This window comes from Anomaloglossus baeobatrachus, chromosome 6 (assembly GCF_048569485.1).
Source record: "Anomaloglossus baeobatrachus isolate aAnoBae1 chromosome 6, aAnoBae1.hap1, whole genome shotgun sequence".
Taxonomy (NCBI): Eukaryota; Metazoa; Chordata; class Amphibia; order Anura; family Aromobatidae; genus Anomaloglossus; species Anomaloglossus baeobatrachus.
This window is the reverse complement of record NC_134358.1, coordinates 531,468,419-531,494,914: the sequence shown is the minus strand read 5'-3', so window position 1 is coordinate 531,494,914 and position 26,496 is coordinate 531,468,419. Positions and strand designations below refer to the sequence as shown.

The window sequence follows — 26,496 nt, the reverse complement described above, 5'->3', positions numbered from 1 at the left end:
CCAACCTAAGTGCGGCTGAATATCCAAGCGCCGGCGGAAATCCTCATCGTATTTCCACCAGACTGAACCACCATGTGACTTATATGAATTGTAGATAACATCCATATAAATAAAGAGTTCTGAACACCTTTCCGGATGCCGTTGACCCATAACACAACCCATTACTGCGAAAGCCTGTAACCAATTGTTTATAGTCTTAGCGACCTTAGGTTTACGATCGTAAGACTTCTCCCCGAAACGCCGTTCTCTATCTACCGCATGCTGTTCGGTAGATATAAAAGACCAAATGTCCACATATTTATTAGCCCATATAGCTTCTTTCACTTGTTCGTCCAAATGGGCTCCCAATGGAGGGACTCCACAAAATAAGCCCTCTTTATATAAATCCGGGCGTAAAGGGGTGGGTGCAACCACCTCAGTATGAAGCAATTTAGGATTTATAAAAACTTTATGACCTGAAGGCTCTAGACTCCCCATCCCCTGTGACGAACCAACTTTCCATTCACCCACATAAGGGTACTCACCATGTGGCGATGTCATTGAAACCAGCTCTTGCAAAGGTTCGCTCTGTTTTGTCGGTTGGGCGACCATCCTAACCGATTGCTCCCTTGTTGATCTTCTGCTGATCCTTGAATCAGCTAGTGAATCCTCCGAAGAAGAGGGAGATCTTGATCGTCTACTACGCCGTCTGGATCTCGACCTCCTATTACGTCTACTATGCCGACGATGCCCGTACTGCCCTGAGTGACGATGCCCGTACCGTTCACTTGATGATGAGGATGACGAGAAGTCATGGCGGCTGCCTGCACGGTGTGACATAGCACCGGCCAGGGTTCCTGCGCATGACCGCTGCGACTGCCGTTCTGTAATATGAACCGCCCCTGCTGCGACCTGCTGTACCCCGCTCTGTACCATTAAAGATGGGTTAGATATTTCCCCTAATGCTTGAGGAGCCGGTTGAGGAAGTACCTGGGCATGGGTATTATTGCCCTGAGGCACCGTAGAAGACCCTACAGGGGCGGGAAGCATTGGCAGAGTGGCCTGAGATGTAGGGGGAGTTACAATTCCAGGAACCCACTCTGTTTGCTGGCTTGCTGCATATTGTAATATGGTAGGGGTCCTCCCACCCCCTCTCCCTACCTCCCTCTGAGACTCTGTCATAGTGCCTCGGCTATCTCTCCTGGGCGCAGGGTCACTGGTGGATTCTGAGGAACCCTGACTCACACTCTGGTTATTTCCCATTATGGGTCTCCCCAGGTCAGTGTATGTGGGAACAATAACTAAATTACCCTGCTGGGCGTTTATACCCTCCCTTAACTTGCAGCCACCAGCGATGGGAGCCAAAAATTCCAAACCCGGCTGCACTTGAATAGCCCCTTCTGAGGTGAAACAGCGCCCGGACTCAATAAAACCCCTATCCCCCTGAATGGCTGGCATGTGTTGATAAACTCCCACTGGGATTCCCACAGCCGCAGTGGTAACCTCAGAGACGCGAGTGGGCATGGCTTCCTGCACAGAGCCTGAGGTAAATTTCCTCCCGCTCTTTTTTGACTGTAAATGTGGGCTCAAACGCACCGGAGGGCAGGCAATCCTTTTAGATCTCCGCCCCCCGGTCTTTGTTGTTTGAACCTCAGCAGGAACGGAGTCACCCGCGGCTAAAAGCGCCGTGAGCCAGTTGCTCCCTTCCCTGCCGATACGCTCTCTTACCGCTTCCTGAAGCGGGTCCATCGTTCCGGCTGACCAGACAGGTCCGGGTCCTTCAGAGAGAGGCCGCCCCCGGGACGTGCTGAGGTATATATACTACAGGGGGCGGGGCCAGTGACATCATCTGCGCATCACTGCATAACTAGTGAGATGTCTCCTTCTTAAAGGGGACATCACTTTATTAACCATATTAGGGCCGGCAGTCAGGGGGCAGCATCACAAACTTGGCTGCGATGCCCCACATTTTGTACTGGGCAAATAACATTACCAGGTACCTCATTCAATTTAATGAAACACCCCTTACCTGACTGGTCTGTCTTCGATCTTCGGATACAAATCAACAAAGACGAATTTAAAATTCTTATGTCCTCTAATAACAAGCCCGACTGGCCTGATTTGCTCCGCGATACCATTTCCCCAATACGGAATGCACCAAAAAATGCCAGGACAAAAGCAGTCCTAAATAGGCACGTTTCGTAAGCATCCCTACAGACAGAACTAAGGACTGACCAAAGCTTCCTCAGCAGGGTAAAGGAAATTGGAAGTCTTTTATCCGGCTGACCCATTTCCCTCTTATATCCTTTTAGAAATTGCTTTACCGGAAAATAACTCACCAATGTGGATTTCCCAGCCAGCTTTAAGAAAAAAGACACTCCAGCCAAAAATTTTGCAATCGAGGAAAATGACCATTTCCTCATACCCAAACTATTAATCAATAACATAACCGATCGCAGGTTATTATCATAATAATTAAAACCCATCGCATCACAAAACCCTGTCCAGACTCTCCATGCAGCTGAATAGTCAGCCCATGTTCTTGAAGCCACAGACTTCTTTATAAAAATTGGGATTAATTCCAAATTAGCTCCCACAGGTGCGGAGGACAAGGAATGCCATCTACTTCCGCGTCCGGAACTAGCGAGCGAAACACATCCAGCTGGTGACAAGAAAGAACTTTAGCTGCTTCGCTGCTAACCTTACTAACCAAGCGAACTTTCAACCATATGTTCATTTTTAAACAAAATAAGACTAAGTGCCTCAATAACCTAGCCGCCCACACACACTTAGAAGACAAAGTATTAATAGCAAAAACCACTCCTTGGCTCTCTGACAACAGCAAAATCCTTCTGTCCCTTAAATAAGGTCCCCAAACCACCCTAGCAACAACAATAGGAAATAACTCTAACACAACCCGATTATTTACAACCCCTCTGACAACCCATGTACTATCCCAAACCCCAACCAACCAAAAACCTTCAAAGCAACAACCGTAACCAACACTCACAGACACACCTGTGAATAACCGCAGCTCATCTGAAGACACAAATGAAAATTGTAAGTAGCTACGCCCATTAAAAACCTCTAAAAACTCACACCAAATAGACAAATCTTCTCTCAACTTCTTCGTCACCCGAATATGAGCTCTAGGAGAGTGCACACCTTTCGTCGCTTCATACAAACCCCTAGAGAAAACTCTCCCCATTGGGATCACACGTAAAGCAAAATTCAAAAGTCCTAATACTGACTGAAACTCCTTTAAAGTCGCCTTATGTTTTGTCTTCAACACCTGTAAAGCAGACCTCAACTTCACCACCTTCTCCTCTGGTAGTCTACACTCCATATTTTCTGAATCCAAAGTGATACCAAGAAATTCCAAACAGCAGCAAGGACCCACCGTCTTTTCTTCGGCCAATGGGATACCGAAATTATGACACAATTCCTGAAATCTATGCAACAACTCTAAACAAACACTATCTGACGACCCACCCACAAACAAAAAATCATCTAAATAATGCAAAATCCCTCCCTTAACGTAACCAAAACTAACACACCAATGAATAAACGTCGAAAAAGCTTCAAAATAAAAACACGACAATGAAAAGCCCATAGGCAGGCACATATCAAAATAAAACCCGTCCTCAAATTGAAATCCCAAGGAATTAAAGCCTTCGGGACTAACCGGCAAAAGCCTAAAAGCAGACTTGATATCCGCTTTTGCTAACAAAGCGTTAACCCCTTGACTCCTGACTAAATCCACCGCTTGGTCAAAAGAAGCATAATTAACTGATGATTTCGACTTATCGATTTCATCATTCAAAGAAGCCCCTCTTGGAAAGGAAAGATGAAGTATCAACCTGAAACTACCTACTTCTTTTTTAGGAACAATACCCAGAGGTGACAAACGAAAATTGACAAATGGCGGGCACGTAAAAGGGCCCGCAACTCTACCTTCTTTAATTTCCTTAGAAATTTTTTCTTTCACCACCTCTCGATATTTTTCCACCGAAGATAAATTTTCAACCCACACACACCCTTCACCCAAAAATTCAGGGACAGGGAAACCTTTATCAAAACCCTGCAAAATTAATTTAGCTCTCTCCCGATCTGGGAACCGCTCGAGCCACGGTTGCATGTTTTCCAGAATCACTGGAGTCCATGCTCTTAACAAGCATCTCCTTTGTGCCATTTTGCTGTTGAGACTGTGCAATCCGCTTGTAGCACTTTGACATGGGATGACTGCCCCCACAGAAGGAGCACTCATGCCGAAACCTGCAATTACTAAGCCATTTGCACTGTCCCTCATTGAAAGCAAAACAGACACCTTTTTTGCTATTACCCTGCTGTGCTGAGTAAGGCTGCCTAGACCCCTGATTCCTCAAAGGGAGCATTAAATTAATCCACAAACCAACATCTTTAACCCCCCATTTCATAGAAGGGTGTACCGCCAGTTTCTGCCTAAAGGACTCATCATAGTTGAGCCAAGCCATACCGCCAAAATTGCGATATGCCTCAAAAATACTATCTAGATGTTGGAAAAGGCCACTACAGTAGCCTGGAAACCTTTCACCCAGCACAGCAGAATAAATACAAAATGCTTGTAACCAATTATAAAAAGATTTAGGCATAGCGCGCCTTTTATCCTCCCCTTCACTTTTATCATCTCTTTTCTCACCCCTACCCAGCTCCTTGCTGGATGGAAGCAATGAAAAGAGATCTACAAATTCCTTATTCCAAATGCGCTCCTTCATGGACGCATTTAGAAAACCTAGGGGGGACATTTCACATATTAGGGCTTCCTTTAAACATGATTCAGCTACGCCCCCAGACCTGTTTAACACAGGAGGCTCGCCAACCATGTTCACCGGAAGCACATCCCTAACCTGACCTTCAATAACCTCTCTAACAATTTCTCTAACAACATTTCTAAAGTCAGGTAACATATTAACATTATAAGAAACAGCAGAATTTGTATTCTCACCACAAGTGGAAGCAGGAGGAAAAGATGAAGGGTATTGGAAATTTTAGAGAAAATACAAGAAAGTATCACTATGTACTGCACGTAGATAAAGGGAGAAGAAAACATGAATCAAAAGAAGACTAGAATAAAAAAAAAAATAAAAAAATCAAGAAAAAATCAAGAAAATATAAAAACAAAACAAAAATACAATGTAAATAAAAAAGAAGAAAAATAAAATAAAAAAGAAATAAAATTAAGAAAAATAAAGATTAAAAAATAAAGTAAAAACAAGAAGAAAAAAAGAAAAGAAAAAGAAAAATACAATATAGACAAAAATAACAGGAGAAAAAGGAAGGAAAAAAAATTGTCTTCTACCAATACTTGATTGACGTGATCCCACAGCCTATGACAGGTTACGTGCAGTACTAAAAATAAGAGAGAAAATTATAAGTAAAGTAAAAATAAACCAGATAAAGAACATGGAACTAAATATTAAGTATAACTAGTAATGTCAAAATCTCTGTTTTAGCCTTTAGGTTCCAAAGTTTGTAGGGTGAAGATCCAAAAATGATTCCCTTTTTTGAGAAGGGTAACCCTGTTACCACCCCGTCTGTGCTGGGATATCTGTTCTAGCACTTGGAATTTAAGCTGTGAAAGTCTGTGTCCCATCTGATGGAAGTGGAATGATAGTGGGAGAGACATTTTCTCACAATGAATAGTGGACTTGTGCTGTGAGATCCTGTCCCTTACTTGTTGCGTGGTCTCGCCTATATACAACAATCTGCAGGGGCATTTGATTACATACACTACAAAAGAGGAGTCACAAGTAAAGAACCCATTCATGGGATAACTCTGCCCTGTTTGGGGATGGTAAACCTTGTTTCCTTTAAGGACATTGTTGCACTGAAGGCAATTGAGGCAGGGGAATGTCCCTCTTTTAGGGGTCAATAAAAGTGATTGGGTCAATCTTGGAGCCAAGGGACCCTTAGGGTACACTAGGGAAAAAATATCCCCCCTACCCTTTTTTTCTATCAGCCCCATACATTTGTTTGCGCTTTAGGTTAATGCCCACTACGACCCACTAGATAATTTATATATATTGGGACATCACTTTTTGTTGATTTTAATTATAACTGATAAAGAAAATCTTTAATTGGGGGTTCCTTTTAATGTTATACAGTTATCATGGACTATAAAGCTAGAATTTGATCTTGGCTTTCCCAACTGAACCAGGAAAAAGATACCTCTTAATTCAGAAGACTCATTCAGTGGTGCCTTACCCTCATCGTTTCCAACCCTATGAAAAATAATAGCGTCTGGATCAGGAAAGAGACTACATATTTCAAGAATGGAGTCAAGAGCACTCTATCACCAAAGTCTTCTAAAGCTCTTCCAGTAGACGCGTAAAGTATCCAGAGACCAGGAAAAGTTATCACCATACAATCTTTTGTAGGCTCGGTTCAGTGCCCAGTGCACAAATGAATGGCCAAAAATCCATAAAGTGATGCCTGAAAAAAAAATAAGAAAAGGAAATAATTGACCAATCTACCATTCTGCCCTTACAAGATAAGAAATCCAACCATCCCCAACGACGACTGTTGCAGCTTCAACGAGGAAAGAATGTAAAGAAAATCTCTCACCAATCAACCCGAGACTCTTTAAGTGTTGTGAAAGAACCATTATGTATTGACAGATTATCAAGGGGCATAATTCACTATAAATCAATAAGTGATACCAACCCGGCAGCCCGGTACCCAGGAAACTAGAAAGCAACTTACCAAAGATGCGTTACTGTCAACCACCCGTCTACATGGTCCTACCGTCTTGATCGCACATCATGAACATCCTTCACTGAATAGAAGAATTCACTCAGTGGCAAAAGCTCACCAATTAACTTAACAAAAATGCAACAACCAAAAAGTCAAGATCGGACTTCTACCACTAAGAAAACTATTTCCTTTTCTCTGAACAGGAAAATGTACTCCAAGGCAAAAGATCACCAATTATCTTTGACGCTCCAGAAACGCCTCGGTGATTTACAATATAAGCCTGTTGTTGAAAATATCAAAATATTTATTCTGTATCAATAAATGAAGTTATTTTTATGACTGTGCATCTGGATCTTTTCCTGTTATCTCCCATTTATTGGCGTCTTTGGCAGAGATGCGTTCTGTGCTCCAGACCCAATCAAGGTAACATGTGGTGAACTGGACTTATCTCTTTCCTTTCACCAATTATGTTGATACAAACTTAACAACTAATAAGGCAAGATTGGACCTCTCCTGCCGGGAAAATGATTCCCTTTCTTATAGCATTTTATTATTAGTTTAATGACAATAAAAATTTAAAATTAAATACCTGCCTAAAATTGCATTACAGAATAATATGCCAGATGCTCTTTAAGCCCTTCACCCCGGGGCGATTTTCCATTTTGTTTTTTTTTTTGCTCCCCTTCATCCGAGAGCCATAACGTTTTTATTTTTCAGTTAATTTTGCCGCATAAGGGCTTATTTTTTGCAGGACGAGTTGTACTTTTAAATGAAACCATGATTTTTACCATATAGTGTACTGGAAAAAAGCAAAAAAATTCTAAGTGAGGAAAAATTGCAATACAAAGTGTGAACGCACATCTGTTTTTGTGATATTTTATTCACCGTGTTCACTATATGGTAAAACTGATGTGTCGGTGTGATGCCTCAGGTTGGTTCGAGTTTGAAGACACCAAACATGTATAGGTTTACTTTTATCTAAGGGGTTAAAAAAAATCACAAGTTTCTCCAAAAAAAAGTGGCGAAACCTTTTGCGCCATTTTCCGAAACCCATATAGAGTCCTCATTTTTTTGCTTGTCGAGCTGACATTTTTAATGGTACCATTTTTGCGTAGATGCTACGTTTTGATCACCTGTTATTGCATTTTGCACAAAATTAGCAGTGAGAAAAAATGTAATTTTAGCGTTTGGAATTTTTTGCCGCTACGCCGTTCACCGATTAGATAAATTGATTTTTTACCTTGATAGATCGGGCATTTCTGAAGGCGGCAATGTTAAATATATCTATATTTTTTATTTTTTTTAACCCTTTAATTTTGAATGGGGCAAATGGGGAGGTGATTTAAACTTTTAGTTTTTTTTATTTTAATTTTTTAAAACTTTTTTGAACTTTTTTTTCATTTTACTAGTCCCCCCAGCTTCTTCACTTCTGTAGATCACTGCTGCACAGCTGAGGTCTTCTGAAATGCAGCTCTCTTCTCACACACGGCGCACTGCCGGGTGTAAGAGGAAGTGACTCATGAGAGCTACAAGAGTCATCACATGATCCATTACATGGCAACCATTGGCTTCACGTGACCTCGTCACGTGACGTCCGATGGTAAACAACCATGTTTACCGTGTCCGGCAATTACACTGCACTGTGACATTTTCACAGCGCAATCTAAGGGGTTAACAGAAGCGGGTGGATCATGAATCCACTCGTGCCTGGTAGGCACACATGTCAGCTATTCAAATCAGCTGAGATAGAGTATGTAGGGATCGTTGCCGGCTGCCCATGGCTTGGATTACACTGACACGATCCATGACGTACTCCATATGTCATGTGACATGAAAAGGTTAAACAGCTGTAAGCAAAAAGGCAGAGCATAGTGTTCTGTTCTACAAAAAAGGTGATCAGCCCTTATTTATCATAAAAAGGCACCACTTTCTCCATGCTGCAACATATCCTGACCAGGTGAACGGTACAACAGATCTTTGTAAATAGACCATGTCTAAGATTAGTTCATGCCTCAGAGCTGCCCTCGGCTCACCTTCTCTTACCTGTTGTCCTCTGGCACAAGCTCCTGAAATCTCTGGAACTGAAAACAGGAAAGAGAATAAGCAATGGATTTAGAGCATTGAGGTATCTGCTTCGCCTCTAACCAAATATTCAACTTTAAACACAATAGCAGCAGATGCCATAGCAAATTCTACAACCAAATCTGACTTGGAGGATGGACAACAAAAATCAATGCACAGTGCATGTCAGCTTTCACCATCAGTGCACCCACTGCTTCCTCTTGCACTTTGCCCTGTTGCTGAAGTTTTCAGGCCGGTCACAGGAAGTGATGCTAAGTTCCACCATCCAAGAACCGGAAGTGACTCCGCTCTGTACATCCCATCTACTAGAAGAGCGCCTGCACACAGCAGAACTGGAGTAGCAGGTAACACATTTCTTAGTCACATGTGAAAACTATCTTGATGGTGGGCTTTGACTGACAGATGGTTCCTCAATCGCGATGCTTTGCCCTGTAGGGAAGTCCAGAGCACCGATGACTGCACCGCTGACTGCACCACTGACTGCACCGCTAACTGCACCGCTGACTGCACCGCTGACTGCACCACTGACTGCACCGCTAACTGCACCGCTGACTGCACCGCTGACTGCACCACTGACTGCACCGCTAACTGCACCGCTGACTGCACCGCTAACTGCACCGCTGACTGCACCGCTGACTGCACCACTGACTGCACCGCTAACTGCACCGCTGACTGCACCGCTGACTGCACCACTGACTGCACCACTGACTGCACCGCTGACTGCACCACTGACTGCACCGCTGACTGCACCACTGACTGCACCGCTGACTGCACCGCTGACTGCACCGCTGATCTGGATTTTTTTTATCATCTGAGTCAGAAAAATTAAATTATACATTTAACCAGGGGCAAATTAACTGTAGCCAGGACGCTGGGCAGTTTTTGAAGGCGTGGGCCCCCCCAGCACCCGATGTATCACATATCACATAATTCCCTTCATAGATCATGTGATTACCACACAGGTGATCTGGTGCACATCTGCAGATGCAAATTGGTAGTGAAAGAATACACTGTGTGCAGAATTATTAGGCAAGTTGTATTTTAGAGGATTTTTTTTTATTATTGATCAACAATTATGTTCTCAATCAACCCAAAAGACTCAAATATCAAAGCTTAATATTTTTGGAAGTTGGAGTGGGATTTTTTTGGATTTGGCTATCTTAGGAGAATATCTGTTTTGCAGGTAAGTATTACTGTGCAGAATTATTAGGCAACTTAATAAAAACCAAATATATTCCCACCTCACTTGTTTATTTTCACAAGGTAAGCCAATATACCGTATTTTTCGAACTATAAGATGCACCGGACTATAAGATGCACTGGACCATAAGACGCACCCTGGTTTTAGAGGAGGAAAATAGGAAGATAAAATTTTCAGCAAAAAATGTGGTCATGACACACTTGGGGCGAGGATCTGCTGCTGACACTGTTATGGGGGTAATCTCCCCAAATTCTCTAACTCAGGTACCCCATCCTGGTAATGATCTTCCTGCCTTGTATATATATGTCCCTCATCCTGCTATAGCCCACATACTGCTATATACTGCCATCCTGCTATATACTGCCATCCTGGTATGTGCTCCCATCCTGCTATATACCCCATCATGGCATATGGCCACATCCTGCTATATACCCCATCCTGGCATATGGCCGCATCCTGCTATATACCCCATCTTGGTGTATGGCCGCATCCTGCTATATACCCCCATCCTGCTATATACCCCCATCCTGCTATATACCCTTATCCTGGTATGTGCTTCCATCCTGCTATATACCCCACCCTGCTTCATACCCCCATCCTGATATATACCCCATCCTGCTATATACCCCCATCCTGCTATATACCCCCATCCTGCTATATACCCCCATCCTGGTATGTACTCCCATCCTGCTATATACCCCCACCTTGCTATATACCCCCATCCTGCTATATACCCCCATCCTGCTATATACCCCCATCCTGCTATATGCTGTCATCCTGCTATATACCCCTATCCTGCTATATACCCCCACCCTGCTATATACTCCCATTCTGCTCATAATATAACCCCATCCTGCTATATGCCGTCATCTTGCTATATACCCCTATCCTGCTATATTGCCGCATCCTGGGGCACACAAAAAAAAATAAACGTTTATTCTCACCTTTCCTCGCTCCTTGCAGCATCGCTCCTCCTCCCATCAGTGCCAGCAGCAGCGCCGCTTACCTGTGTGGAGCCGGCCACGCTCCCTGCAGCATTGCGATGTCCCCCTGCCTGTGCCGGCCGCGGCTGCGTGTGGACACGTGCGCACAGCGATGACGTCCTTACTGTGAGCACCGCTAGTCTCCACACACAGCCGCGGCCGGCAGACAGGAGGAGATCGCGGTACTGCAGGGATCGTGGCCGGTGAGTGTACTGATTCACTGCACCCCGCGCTGATGATGATGCGTGGGGGGCAGTGAATACAGCCGCACATGTTCACTCCAGGCTGTAGTTGCCAGGGGTGATCATGCGGGCCGGCTGTTTACTATGCGCGCATCCCCGCCCATCACCCCGCCCACTTCTCAGCGCCGGCTTCAGCGCTGAGAGATGGGCGGGAGGATGGACGTGCATATGAAATGAGCGGGCCCATGTGGTCACGGGAAAGATGCTGCAGCCTGCTCATGACCCGCTCCACCGCAGCACCCTCATTCCCCACAGCCCTACATTCAGACTATAAGAAGCACCCCCCACTTTCCCCCAACATTTTGGGGAAAAAAGTGCGTCTTATAGTCCGAAAAATACGGTAACTGCACAAAATGTAGAAATAAACTTTTCTGACATGCAAAAACAAAACCCCCCAAAAATAATTGACCAATATAGCCACCTATTTTTATGATGACACTCAACAACCTACTATCCATAGATTCTGTCAGTTGCTTGATCTGTTTACGATCAACATTTCGTGCAGCAGCCACCACAGCCTCCAGACACTGTTCCGAGAGGTGTACTGTTTTCCCTCCCTGTAGTTCTCACATTTTATGGGGGACCACAGGTTCTCTATGGGGTTCAGATCAGGTGAACAATGGGGCCATGTCATTATTTTTTCATCTTTTAGACCTTTACTGGCCAGCCACGCTGTGGAGTAGTTGGATGCATGTGATGGAGCATTGTCCTGCATGAAAATCATGGTTTTTTTTAATGATACCACTGCTTGAAGAAGTTGTCTTCCAGAAACTGGCAGTAGATCTTGGAGTTGAACTTCACTCAATCCTCAACCTGAAAAGGTCCCACAAGTTCATCTTTGAGGATACCAGCCAATACCAGTACCCCACCTCCACCTTGCTGACATCGGAGTGGAGCTCTCTGCCCTTTACTGATCAGCCTCTGGCCCATCCATCTGGCCCATCAAGAGTCACTCTCATTTCATCAGTCCATAAAACCTTTGAAAAATTAGTTTTAAGATATTTCTTGGCCCAGTCTTGACGTTTTATCTTATGTTTCTTGTTCAAAGGTGGTCGTTTTTCAGCCTTCCTTACCTTGGCCATGTCCCTGAGTATGGCACGCCTTGTGCTTTTTGATACTCCAGTAACGTTGCAGCTATTAAATATGGCCAAACTGGTGGCAAATGGCATCTTGGCAGCTTCACGCTTGATTTTCCTCAATTCATGGGCAGTTATTTTGCGCCTTTTTTGCCCAACACACTTCTTGCGTCCCTATTGGCTATTTGCCATTAAACGCTTGATTGTTCACTGTGATCACGCTTCAAAAGTTCGGCAATTTCAAGAATGCCGCATCCCTCTGCAAGGCATCTACCAATTTTGGACTTTTCAGAGCCCGTCAAATCTCTCTTCTGACCCATTTTGCCAAAGGAAAGAAAGTTGCCTAATAATTAAGCACACCTTATATAGGGTGTTGATGTCATAACACCGCACCCCTCCTCATTACAGAGATGCACATCACCTGATTTACTTAATTGGTAGTTGGATCTCAAGCCTATACAGCTTGGAGTAGGACATGTATAAAAAGTATCATGTGATCAAAATACTCATTTGCCCAATAATTCTGCACACAGTGTACAAATCCTTACTGCACTTTATATTCCCCCATTGTTTACATATTTTTCTTGATTGTCGTTTATATGCATGTGTGCTGCCCCTGTCGCGGGCGGGGAGGAGGACGCTGCGCTCATCACGCTCGGGTCCGGCTCAGGGTTGCTTCGCTTTCTGCTCGGTGGCTCGAGCGGTGGGCCGGATCCGGGGACTCGAGCGGCGCTCCTTGCCCGTGAGTGAAAAGGGGAATGGTTTTGGGGATTTATTGTCCGTGACGCCACCCATGGTTGTGGTGAGGTTGTGACACCACCGCTGCTCTGGGCGGGGATCCCGGGAGCGATGACGGGGAGCAGCTTAGATGTTGTTTTTCCCCTCCGTGGGTAGGGGGGTGGGTTGTCCCGGGGCCCGGTGAGAGAGGAATGGCAGGTGGGTTACGGGACCTGGTGAGGTGCAGGGTCGCGGGGGCAGCGCGGTGCCGCACGGCACAGTGGTACTCACTCAGCCAATGATGAATGCAAAGTCTCCGGTAAAACAAACGGCTGGATGGACGGGTCCCACTGACGGCTGCGGTGGTTTTTCTCCCGGTAGGTTGGCGGTGACTGCCTTTCCCTGCACCTGTGTTATGTTCTCGGTTCTGATGGCTTCCCACCGGTAACCCACTCCCCAGCTTGGATGGATGCTGAGGGAGCCCCTTTTGCCCGCAGGCTCTGGCCCTGGGAACTGTAGCCTTGGCGGTGACTGTATTTCCCTTCACGGTTTGAGCGGTTGCCTTCAATCGGGTCTTGGCTGCTGGGAAACCCCGGAGGTTCCCTTCGCTAACGGATTTGACCGGTATTACGGCGACTCCAAGCCTGGTCGGGGTCCGTAGGCCCTGCCGAATGGTGCTGGCTTGTCTTCGCTCCCCGGTCCGGTACCGGCGGGCCACCGCCCGTCCCCGGTCCTTACGGTTCACGTCAACCAGCCCCTCCTGCAGACGGTCACCACTGTCTGCCGACCTTGCTGTAGGTGCCCGGGCCATGTACCCGGACACGGTCAGTTTACTCCTCAACTGCCACTTCGCTCCTTCCAGTTCACTCTCCCTAACTGCACTTCCTTCCTTTTCCCGCCTCCAGGACTGTGAACTCCTCGGTGGGTGGGGCCAACCGCCTGGCTCCTCGCAAGTACATTTGAATAGACAGGAGGAAGCAGACTCCTCTGTGAGCTTCCCCTCCTAAGGCTGCCAGCTCAGGGCAGATCCCATAAACCTTAAGTACACTGTGCAGCCGTGAAACCCAGTTAGACAGCAGCATGTTCTTTCCATCAAATTTGGGCAGGACATTAAATATAGTGCCAGGGCCGGATTGGGACTATAATTCAGCCCTGGTATTTGGGGGTGCACAAGCCCACGTTTCGCGTGTTGAATGTGTAATATCTTTGTGCACTTGTAGGTTGTGTAACACGATCATATAACATGTAGTCACGGCTGTGTCCAGTATTACAGCTCAGGCCTATTTATTGCTCTTAGTTGCAGGACCGGGTGAAGGCGCTATTTTGCCTTCAGAGCCGGGTCTCGCAGATAATGAAGAAGATGCTGCTCTCCATATAATGCTGCGGTCACATAGCTGATGGGCAGGGATACAAAATCAGATCCCTCTGAACAAATATTGATAACCTATTCTACACATAGGGGATCAGGGAAGCTGTGGTTGTCATTGGTGATAATTTTGGACACATACCACTTAGGGAATGTGCAATAACATTTTTTGGGGGCAGATCGCACCATGGAAACTATTATGAAAAATACTGGAATGACCATCTGCATCTCCTCGCTGCGCACAGGATCAGGATTTTGAGCATCTTTTACCAACTTCAGATTTCTAAAACCACCAAGTGATTAAAAGAAGTGACCGCTCCATTCTTCTGGTGTTTCCCACTCGGAAAACGCTGTGTATTTTACAATGCAAATCAATGGGAAGGCTCGGAAGATGCCGGAATCTACAACTCCCAGCTTGTCCTTAACAATGGTAAGGAGATGCTGGGATTTGTTGTTATCAGACTGCAGACCATACAGGAACCACAATACTGATAAGACGCAGGCAATATCACAAATAATCTCCCATGCTGTGCCCCTGAATAAATAATTGCTGTGCTTCCTTCACAAAATATCCCCCCCCCACACTGCTCTTATCCAAAATACCTCCTACACTGCCTCTCTTCTTAATATACCCCCACACTGCCTCTTTCCATAATGTCCCCATACACAGCTTCTCTCCATAATGTCCTCTCCACACTGCTCTCTTTATAATATACCCCCACACTGCCTCTCTCCATAATATCTCCCCATATTGCCCCTTTATTATTATTATTATTATTATTATTATTATTTATTTATACATTCCCCCCCAAACTGCTCTATTTTAATCCACTCCACCCACACACACACAATACAATGCACCCTCCATTACCCCTACCCCCCCCCCCACACACAATACAATGCACCCCTATTCCCCCCCCCCACACACACACACACAATACAATGCACCCTCCATTACCCCTCCCCACACACACACACACACAATAAAATGCACCCTCCATTACCCCTCCCCACACACACACACACCCATAATACAATGCACCCGCCCATCACCCCCAACACACGCAAATACAATGCACCCCCCCATCACCCCCTACACACACACACACACACACACACAAATACAATGCACCCCCCAATACCCCCTCCCCACATACACACACACAATATAATGCACCCCCCATTACCCCCTCCCCACACACAATACAATGCACCCTCCATTACCCCCTCCCCAGACATAATACAATGCACCCCCCATCACCTCCTACACACACAAATTACACTACCCCATCACTACACACTCCTGCCTCCCCCCTCCCTCGGAATACAGTACTCCCCCTCTGCCTGTCACAAAGCTGTGTTCCTTCACAAATGTTCCCCGGTATGTCTCCTCAGACCCTCCCCACTCATCCCCATTAATTAAAGCTTTCATCTTTGGCTCCTCCATGGAGCTCTTACCGCTGTCTGATGCATCCATCCAGTGTGGCGCCCGCATCACTGTGTGACATCAGCAAGGTGCTGATCTCATCACGTTGCTGCACGTCTGGGGCGGGGCCCAGTCCCAGTGCACTGTTCACATGTATTTACGTCTGAAAGACGCAAGTACATTTGAATAGACAGGAGGAAGCTGCAGTCACCAGCACCGCCACCGCCGCGCTCCTCAGCAGTGTGTGCATGCCGAGCACACTGTCACACAGCAGGGCCGACACAGCACAGCATGCTATCTCCTGCTCCTGCTGCATCTAGTGTGCCCGGCATGCACACACTGCAGAGGAGCGCGGCAGTGACTGCAGATAAAGTGACCCACTACAGGCACCGGCCCAGTACAGGGACCGGCCCATCTGGCATTTGCCAGAATTGCCCTATGGTCAGAACGGGCCTGTATAGTGCCCACCGGGAGGATCCTTGCCGCGCCGGCCATATTAGCTCCAGACGCAACACTTCCCCCATGGCTAACTGCAGCCTCCATTTTGTTAAACGTGACCCTGCTTGCAGCGCCACTTGGACCGAGGGCCGTCGCTCTGCAGAGCAAGTCACAGGATCAGACAGACTTAAGCGGGCTTTACACGCTATGATATATCTAACGAGATGTCGGCGGGGTCACGTCGTAAGTGACGCACATCCGGCATCGTTAGTGATATCGTAGAGTGTGACAGCTATGAACTAGCAGAAATACTCACCTTCTCATTCATCGTTGACACGTCGCTCATTTTCTAAAAATCGAAGGTCCTGTTGTTCATTGTTCCCGGGGCAGCACACATCGCACCATGTGACACCCCGGGAACGATGAACTGCAGCTTACCTGAGGCCGCCGGCCATGCTGAAGGAAGGAGGTGGGCGGGATGTTTACGTCCCGCTCATCTCCGCCCCTCCTCTTCTATTGGCCGGCCGCTGTGTGACGCCGAACGTCCCTCCCCCTTCAGGAAGAGGATGTTCGCCACCCACAGCAAGGTCATTTGGAAGTTAAGTACATGTGACGGTGGGTTACAGCATTGTGCGTCACGGGCAAGAAATTGCCCGTGCCGCACAAACGATGGGGGCGGGTGCGATCGCAAATGCGATTGCACGATTAATTGTAACATGTAAAGCAGGTTTTAACTGGTAAACCAAGAAGAAAGTTTATTTATCAGGGTAACAAACGGAAGCTGCAGAGCAGCGGTGGGATAGGGGCAAAAAGGAACAAATGGTCAAAGAGACAACGCCAGATACAATCGGGTATAGTTTAGCTGAGGCGGACAGGCCAGGTCGCCACAACTAGTACAGTAAGCAATACAGGTTCAAATAGCAATACAACGATATGCACATATACAACACTAACCAATCCTACTCTATCCACTAACCTGGCTGGTCACCTTTAAAGGAACTGTGCGGATACCGCACTCTCACTATGGAGGCCTATACTGGTTCCCTCACCGCCGTACCCGGGTACTCACTCACGGCTCCGTCCGAAGGACCGGTCAGCTCTGGGGCTCATCAGTACTGTGGTGTGCACTTCACTCCAGGGGGGCTATGCAGAACTCCTTTCCCCAATTCCACTGGACAGCTGTGCTCATCTGGCAGGGAACTCTGGCAGACCGGAATCCGACTCTCCTATCTCTGCACCCCTCAGCACGTCCTGGAATACACACAGACACAGTCTCCCTTCCTGCTTCTTTTTTTACTTCTCTCCGATCATACCAAGTCAGCTCCAGCATTAGGGGGAGATCTGGGCCATACCATTCTGCTCTGCTTATGAGCCAGTCTCTTAAAGCTACAGCGCAATACAACACAGAAAGTACAGTGAAGCAACATCCTTAGTAGGGGCTGCACTCCCCTACATATTTACTTTGAAAATCCATATTAGAATGGCTGTAATAATTACAATAGGCATTTTAATAGTCACTACACCCGTAAATGAATTCCTAGATGGATGTAATTTCCAAAATGTGGTCACTTGAGGGGGATTCTGCGTTTCTGGCACTTAGGGCTCTGCAAATGGAGTCCACAAGCAATTGTAGGAAAATCTGTGCCCCGAAAGTCAAATAGCGCTCCTTCCCTCCCAAGCCCTGCCATGTGGCCAAACAGTACTGTAAAGTCATATGTGAGGTATTGCCACATTCAGGAGAAATTGTCTCACACATTATGGAGACATTTTTGTTTACATATTCCCCTTGTTAAAATTGGTAATCTGGAGTTAAAACAACATATTAGTGGTATTCGCTTAGTCAAGCCCCTCCCTCTTTGGGGTAAACACTTTGAGGGGTGCAGTTTTTAGAATGGTGTCACTTTTGGATATTTTCTGTCACATAGGCCTTGCAACGTTACTTCAAATGTGATGTGGTCCCTAAAAATATAGTTTTGTAAATGTTGTTGGACAAATGAGAAATTGCTGCTAAACTTTTAACCTTTTTAACTTTGTAACAAAAAAATATGTTTCAAAAATGGTGCTGATGTAATGTAGACATGTGGGAGATGTTATTTATGAACTATTTTGTGTGACATAACGCTTTGGTTTAACCACATAAAAATTAAAAGTTTGAAAATTGTGAACTTTTAAAATTTTTACCAAATTTCCAATATTTTCAAAAACAAACACAAAAAATATCGTTCTAAATTTACCAGTAACATGAAGTACAATATGTCATGAAAAACAGTCTTAGAATCACTTTATTTCGTTGAACCATTCCAGAGTCATTACCTCGTAAAGTGACATTGGTCAGAATTGAAACAATTTGCCTAATCAGGGAGGTGAAAACAGGCAGGGGCGTGAGGGGGTTAATGAGTTTGGTGCATCTTATCAATAGGGGACACTGCTAGACTCCTCAAGAAATTTATATAGATGAGCACCTTAAACCTCCAGGTAAACTTGAATTGGGCGCATTATATGACAAGGCGACAAAACTTTTATCTTGCCAAAATCTGACCTTTATGTGTTCATTAAATGATCAATATTTCAGCTTTGCAGCAACTTTATTTTCATAACCTAAACCAAATTTTGGAGGGTTTCAGCTTTCAAAAGAGTAATTTATAAAACCAATGGATGAATTTAAAGTCAGGTCATAAGCTTTTATTTACATAACATGCATAAGCAACAGAACCTCTGTCAGGGAGTGTACACAGAAATGGTGCCTCAACTGTAGCCCCTCAGTATTTTAACCCAATATGATACCTCTTTTTTAGTCCCAATCAAGTGTGATGCCTCTAAAAAAGTCCTTCACACAGTATTATCCTTTCACAGTGAATTCCCAGTCAATTTTCCCCACCAGCCCTGTTATTTGCCTCTATTAATGGTATGTCACTGTATTAATGTGTCAAATACTGCTGTCAATCTCTGACAGTGACATTTAAAGGGAATCTGACAGCAGGTTTTTGCTACCTCATCTGAGAATAGCATGATGTAAGAGACTTTGAATACAACTATGTATCACTTTGTTTACTGGGTGCAGCAGTTCTGACACAGAGTGTTTCGATTTAGGAATGCAGAAGAGCTCAGAAAGTTAACCCGCCCACACCAGGCTCCCTATGTACAAAGTCTATAGATAGAGAGGTGCTAATCAGAGTAGACATGGTAGGACTGAAGTAGTCTAGCAATGCTAATCCCAGCTGATAAAACCTTCACTATAAGTAAACACCACCACATAGGTTAATAAATGACACATTGTTGAAAAAAACCTGCAGACAGATTCCCTTTCAGACATTCAGTCTTGGTGCATGCTGTTATTCTGGCCCAAAGGGGCCCCACAACGTATTAATGGGGTGCAAATGAGATGCCATGGCAGTCATGGGCCGGCTGGTTACGTTTTTGCCATGACAGCACTCTAGTGAAGGCAAGCCTGTGGTTGGTCATCATAGGAGACCCTGATTTTTACTACAATAGCAATATAGTAATATAGTAAAAGCATTAACCATTCACTGATGTAAATCCACTATGGAGACTAAAAAATAAAGTGAAAAAAAAACAATATTTAAACATTTGAATTATCCTCTTTTTCCCTACCATTAAAAGTAAGGAAATAAAAATACTAAAAAAACAAACCCATTGATCCTGTGTCAGTAAAAGTCTTATCTATCAAAATATGAAATTAGTAACCTGACCGATAAAAGCTGTAAAGAGAAAAAAATTGAAATGGCAGAATTATGACTGGTCAATAATTTGTTGCAATTTTTATTTGAAAAAAACCCCCCCACATAAAACAAGCTCTCACTCTGCTCAATTTATACAGAAAATTGAGACACAAGCGAAACATTTTTTCATCAAATTTCAGATTTTGTTTGGACTACTTAACTTAAATAATAAATATGATTCCAATGATCTGTATCACTATACCCATGTAGTATTTATTACATTTTATTTAATAAATTAAAACATTAAATAAAAAGCAAGGATGCAAACCACCATGGGAAACCATAATACAGAGCGTATGAATAAATAAATAAATAAATATATCACAGAACAGTATATATTGCACTATTCTAGGTAAAGTGCAGAATTAGTATTGCACTGATAATTATAGGGTGTCAATATGATATCTAATGGATACAAATAAAGTGCTGTGCTGATAACATATGAAGTTCCTGAGTATGTAAATACTTAAAATAAAATAAATAAAGCAAATTTTATATTAACCCTGTAAGATATAAAGTGCATTTATAGAACAGACAAATAAATATACAAATAAAATGCTGTGTTAATGCTAAGTGTAGTTCGCTCATATAACAATCAGTGTGTATATTACATGTACCTGCTTCTATAGAAGAACCAGATACCAACAAAACTACAGTGAGCTACATATCCACTAATGTAAATTGTTTAAACCACAGAAACCTCCTTAATTTAAATACCTGCATATTGATATTTTCCAGCCTGTGCACGTGTCTGCACCCACCTACGCGCGTTTCGTCTCCTTCATCAGGGGCGTGTGTATCAGATCATAGGGGGCTATTTTATATACATTGTGGCTCAGTGTAAAATGTACTGATTACTGACAGTGTACCGCCCCGCGGGCTCGGCTGTGACCGCCGAGCCGCTCAGATCCGTGCTCGTACTGCGGGTGGTGGCTCGAGCCTCTCACGGACCCGGGGGTCACGTCGCTCTGCAAGGGAGTTGGTGCTACACGCAGGGGTTTCAGTGTTTGGTTTGGGATGACAGTTCGTGACGCCACCCACGGGTTGTGGTGATTATGGAAACCACCGCTGCGGTGAGGGTATGGGACTCCCGGGAGCGATGTAATGGCGCAGCTAGGTGTTGACCCCTCCATGGGAAGGGGATGTTGGTCCCGGGGCCCGGTAGGTGAGGGCCGGGGTGCAGGGTGAAGTGTTGCGGTGCAGTGCGGTGCTGTGCCTGATGGCACTGGTGTACTCACTCTGACACAAGACACTGAAGTCACTGGTAAACCAAACGGAGTGATGAACGGGGCCCGCAGCCGGCTGCAGCTTCTTCCAGGTTAGGTTAGTGATGTCCGCCTTTCTCCTGCACCTCTGCATGTAGATGTTTTGACTCCTGTGCCTAGACACCGGTAGTCCACTCCCCGACTGGTATATGTCGGAGGAGCCCGTTTGCCCTCAGACGCTGGCCTTTTGGGTCTCTATGCCTTGGCGGTGGCTTTACCCGGTATGGTTGAGCTGTTGTCTTCTAAAGGGACTTGTGTGGGGTAGGTCCTTAAGTCCAGCCCGCAATCAGTTGATTCGACTCGGCCCTGTCGGTTCAGGGCTTTGTACTTGGTCTGAGTACCCTGCCTGGTGCTCCGGTATCCAGTTGGCTCCCCGGTTTGGTTCTGGCTGGCCACTACCCTGTCCCGGTCCTTTACGGTTCCACCGGTCGTAATCCCGGTCTCCTGCAGGTGGCTACCACCGTCTGCCTCCTTGCCAATGGCGACTGGGCTCCGACCCAGCCACCGGAGTAGTCTTTGGCAGGCCTGAGCACAGGTCTGCTTCTGGACTCAACCTCCCTCCTTCACTGTCAAAACTACTCTGCTGTCAACTTGAACTTGACTACTTAGGTTCCCGCCTCCAAACCTGTAAACTCATCGGTGGGCGGAGCCAACCACATGGCTCCGCCCCCCTGGTATGGACATCAAACCTGGAGGGTGATGACAAGGGTTTTAGTTTGGCTGGTGTCACCTAACCGGAAGGGGGGTGTGGTGTTGTGTGTGTGACTACCTGGGACGACCTGGATAGTCCAGGGCGTCACAACAGCCTGCCTGGATTTGCATAGTGTGATTAAGCATGCTAGTGTGAATTAATGTGCATATAATGTGTGCATGTGTGCCACAAATAGGTGATAAATGATATATGTATAATGCCTCAAAAATATATTTATATATATACACACACACACAGTACAGACCAAAGGTTTAGACACCTCTTTTCTTTTAAAGAGTTTTCTTTATTTTCATGACTCTGAAAATTGTAGATTCACATTGAAGTATATATGTATAATGCCCCAAAAATATATTTGTGCATACAGTTAGGTCCAGAAATATTTGGACAGTGACACAAGTTTTGTTATTTTAGCTGTTTACAAAAACATGTTCAGAAATACAATTATATATATAATATGGGCTGAAAGTGCACACTCCCAGCTGCAATATGAGATTTTCACATCCAAATCGGACAAAGGGTTTAGGAATCATAGCTCTGTAATGCATAGCCTCCTCTTTTTCAAGGGACCAAAAGTAATTGGACAAGGGACTCTAAGGGCTGCAATTAACTCTGAAGGCGTCTCCCTCGTTAACCTGTAATCAATGAAGTAGTTAAAAGGTCTGGGGTTGATTACAGGTGTGTGGTTTTGCATTTGGAAGCTGTTGCTGTGACCAGACAACATGCGGTCTAAGGAACTCTCAATTGAGGTGAAGCAGAACATCCTGAGGCTGAAAAAAAAGAAAAAATCCATCAGAGAGATAGCAGACATGCTTGGAGTAGCAAAATCAACAGTCGGGTACATTCTGAGAAAAAAGGAATTGACTGGTGAGCTTGGGAACTCAAAAAGGCCTGGGCGTCCACGGATGACAACAGTGGTGGATGATCGCCGCATACTTTCTTTGGTGAAGAAGAACCCGTTCACAACATCAACTGAAGTCCAGAACACTCTCAGTGAAGTAGGTGTATCTGTCTCTAAGTCAACAGTAAAGAGAAGACTCCATGAAAGTAAATACAAAGGGTTCACATCTAGATGCAAACCATTCATCAATTCCAAAAATAGACAGGCCAGAGTTAAATTTGCTGAAAAACACCTCATGAAGCAAGCTCAGTTCTGGAAAAGTATTCTATGGACAGATGAGACCAAGATCAACCTGTACCAGAATGATGGGAAGAAAAAAGTTTGGAGAAGAAAGGGAACGGCACATGATCCAAGGCACACCACATCCTCTGTAAAACATGGTGGAGGCAACGTGATGGCATGGGCATGCATGGCTTTCAATGGCACTGGGTCACTTGTGTTTATTGATGACATAACAGCAGACAAGAGTAGCCGGATGAATTCTGAAGTGTACCCGGATATACTTTCAGCCCAGATTCAGCCAAATGCCGCAAAGTTGATCGGACGGCGCTTCATGGTACAGATGGACAATGACCCCAAGCATACAGCCAAAGCTACCCAGGAGTTCATGAGTGCAAAAAAGTGGAACATTCTGCAATGGCCACGCCAATCACCAGATCTTAACCCAATTGAGCATGCATTTCACTTGCTCAAATCCAGACTTAAGACGGAAAGACCCACAAACAAGCAAGACCTGAAGGCTGCGGCTGTAAAGGCCTGGCAAAGCATTAAGAAGGAGGAAACCCAGCGTTTGGTGATGTCCATGGGTTCCAGACTTAAGGCAGTGATTGCCTCCAAAGGATTCGCAACAAAATATTGAAAATAACAATTTTTTTTTTGGGTTTGGTTTATTTGTCCAATTACTTTTGACCTCCTAAAATGTGGAGTGTTTGTAAAGAAATGTGTACAATGCCTACAATTTCTATCAGATATTTTTGTTCAAACCTTCAAATTAAACGTTACAATCTGCACTTGAATTCTGTTGTAGAGGTTTCATTTCAAATCCAATGTGGTGGCATGCAGAGCCCAACTCGCGAAAATTGTGTCACTGTCCAAATATTTCTGGACCTAACTGTATATATATATATACACACACACAGTCCAGACCAAATGTTTGGACACCTCTTTTCTTTTAAAGAGTTTTCTTTATTTTCATGACTCTGAAAATTGTAGATTCACATTGAAGGCATCAAAACTATGAATTAACACATGTGGAATGAAATACTTAACAAAAAAGAGTGAAACAACTGAAAATAGGTCTAATATTCTAGGTTCTTCAAAGTAGCCACCTTTTCTTTGATTACTGCTTTGCACACTCTTGGCATTCTCTTGATGAGTTCTAGAGGTAGTCACCGGAAATGGTTTTCACTTCACAGGTGTGCCCTGTCAGGTTTAATAAGTGGGATTCCTTGCCTTATAAATGGGGAGGGACCATCAGTTGTGTTGTGCAGAAGTCTGGTGGATACATAGCTGATAGTCCTACTTGTTATGGTTGCTGTGGCTCTGGAGACTATGTCCGGATTTCTTGCTACCGCTCATGTGCAAGCGCTGGAGACTAAGTCCTATCTTGGAGCCATTGCACATGTGCGAGTGACATCATTGCTGACACAAGGTCACATGTCTCTGACACCTTCTAAGCTGATTGGCCACTGGTCATGTGCTTGTGACACGTGGTCACATGTCTCTGACAACTTCTATGCCGATTGGTCGCTGGTCATGTGCTTGTGATGCTTTGCTCGGTGATAGGCCAGCGTGACGTCATTGCTGTCATTCTGGCAGCGGATTGGCTCTGGTGTCCTCCATCTTGGATGAGGCACAGAGTCTATATAAGACCCTGACGCACGCCGCCCGGCGCTCAGTCCTCTTGGTTCATGCATGAGGGTAGACGCCCTGTGCACGTCCCTCTAGGCATCTCTCTGTCTATGTTAGGTGAGCGCTACCGGCAGGGTAGCGTTCTTATACCTTACATCTTCGGCTGCAGTCCGTATCCTTACCTCTTAGTGGAGCGGACATAGGCAGGAGCCTGAGGCACATGGTCCGGCTGGGCCTTGTGATTCTACTCGTAGGTGGACGTTGCCGCTAGGGTAACGTTCCTTATACTGCGTCTGGCAGTTGTTTGTATCCTCGCACACTAGGGGAGCGAACAGAGGTAGGAGTTTGTGCGGCTTACGCTGCTGTCCGTCTCTTTTGCACCACTAGAAGAGCGAACCTAGGCAGGTGCCATATCTAGTGGTTCGTGTCCTCGCACACTAGTAGAGCGAACGCAGGTAGGAGCTTTGTGCGGCTTACGCTGCTGTCCGTCTCCTGGCACCACTAGAGGAACGGACCTAGGTAGGTGCCATTTCACACTCACTGCTTTTGTCTGAAAAAATGGGAAAACTTTGAAAGTGTACCCCAAGTGAATAACATGAGGGGACTTGTTGCTTCGAAACATATGAACATACCAGTATGAACTAATATACAAGTGAAAAATATAAAATAAATGTGATATGTTTTTAAAGTGATATAGGTTTTATATAATGGGGGGGTGAAAGGGAACCTTATTAATCCATTGCAACCAGTGCCTAACTCTTGGACTTAATAACATTTATATGTCTTAGCAAAAAACATGTCCACTGCTCCACTACATAGAAAATAATCACTTATAGGGCTCATGTCCACTTGCAATTTACATGTGCGAGTGCGATCTAATAAAAAATCGGATTGCACCAGTGTTAGTCTATGGTGCAGTGTCCTTTTGCTATTTTTTTCTCTTCTCGAATCGGGCTCTCAGTGCAGTCACAGCATGCTGCGTTTTGCACCGAGTCTCAGCTCACGCACCCCCCACATTGCACTGCACTTGCATTGTTATGTGACTGCAGTGCGGTGCACGCATACACAGACAGCGGAGGAGATGGGGAGAAAGTGCTCCCTCCATCTTCCCCGCTCCTGGGATGCGATTGCTGAGCTCGCAGCAGAGGGTCATTAGCATATCGCTTCTGATGCTCTCTCATCGATAGCGGTACATAAGTGGATATGAGCCCATAGCCGCACTCTGGGATACTCAAAATTTAGTGGATGAAATTAAGGTCCATATTCTTTCTTGTAACTTCTTTTTTGTTTTGTATTTCTGGTATCCTGAAGCCGACCGCAGCTACTTTCTCAGGATCGCAGAGGACCTTCTTCAACATCAAAGACGTCAAAACCATTAAGTACTGTTTATTAAATATGTAACTGATAAACAGAACAAACATAAAAACAATTAAAAACTGGCAAAAACGTAAATGATTTAATACTTTTAAAAAACTCCCTATAAAATCACAAAAATGCAGTAAAACAAAAATTTTCGTTGAGACGTACCGGTGTGACAGTGTTCAGCCGATAAATACATTTATGCTCTACCTGTACCAATTTTCTATGTATATACCTCCCTTCTCCCCCATTGTTACTATATCTATAACTTTTACTTGGAGGAGTTTAGACTCACAGGTATGTCATAGGTTGGGAAGGCATCGACTTCCATGATGAACAGGGAACATCAAGGGTTCGGAAGGGGTTAAAGTCAGAGCCTTGTTCAGCTGCTCTTCTTCTTTTTCTATTTCGTGTTTATGGTTCTGTCTG

General features: G+C 45.0%; 1 long non-coding RNA gene across 1 annotated transcript; it reads right to left on the bottom strand.

The window, feature by feature from the left end:
• Positions 1-5,336: 5,336 nt before the first annotated feature.
• Positions 5,337-8,792, bottom strand: LOC142244554 (uncharacterized). Its single transcript, XR_012724588.1, has 4 exons — positions 8,755-8,792; positions 6,721-6,793; positions 6,223-6,450; positions 5,337-5,367 (listed from the first exon to the last, which is right to left on the bottom strand). It is a non-coding gene; the product is annotated as an uncharacterized LOC142244554 (long non-coding RNA).
• Between the last annotated feature and the right edge of the window lie 17,704 nt (positions 8,793-26,496).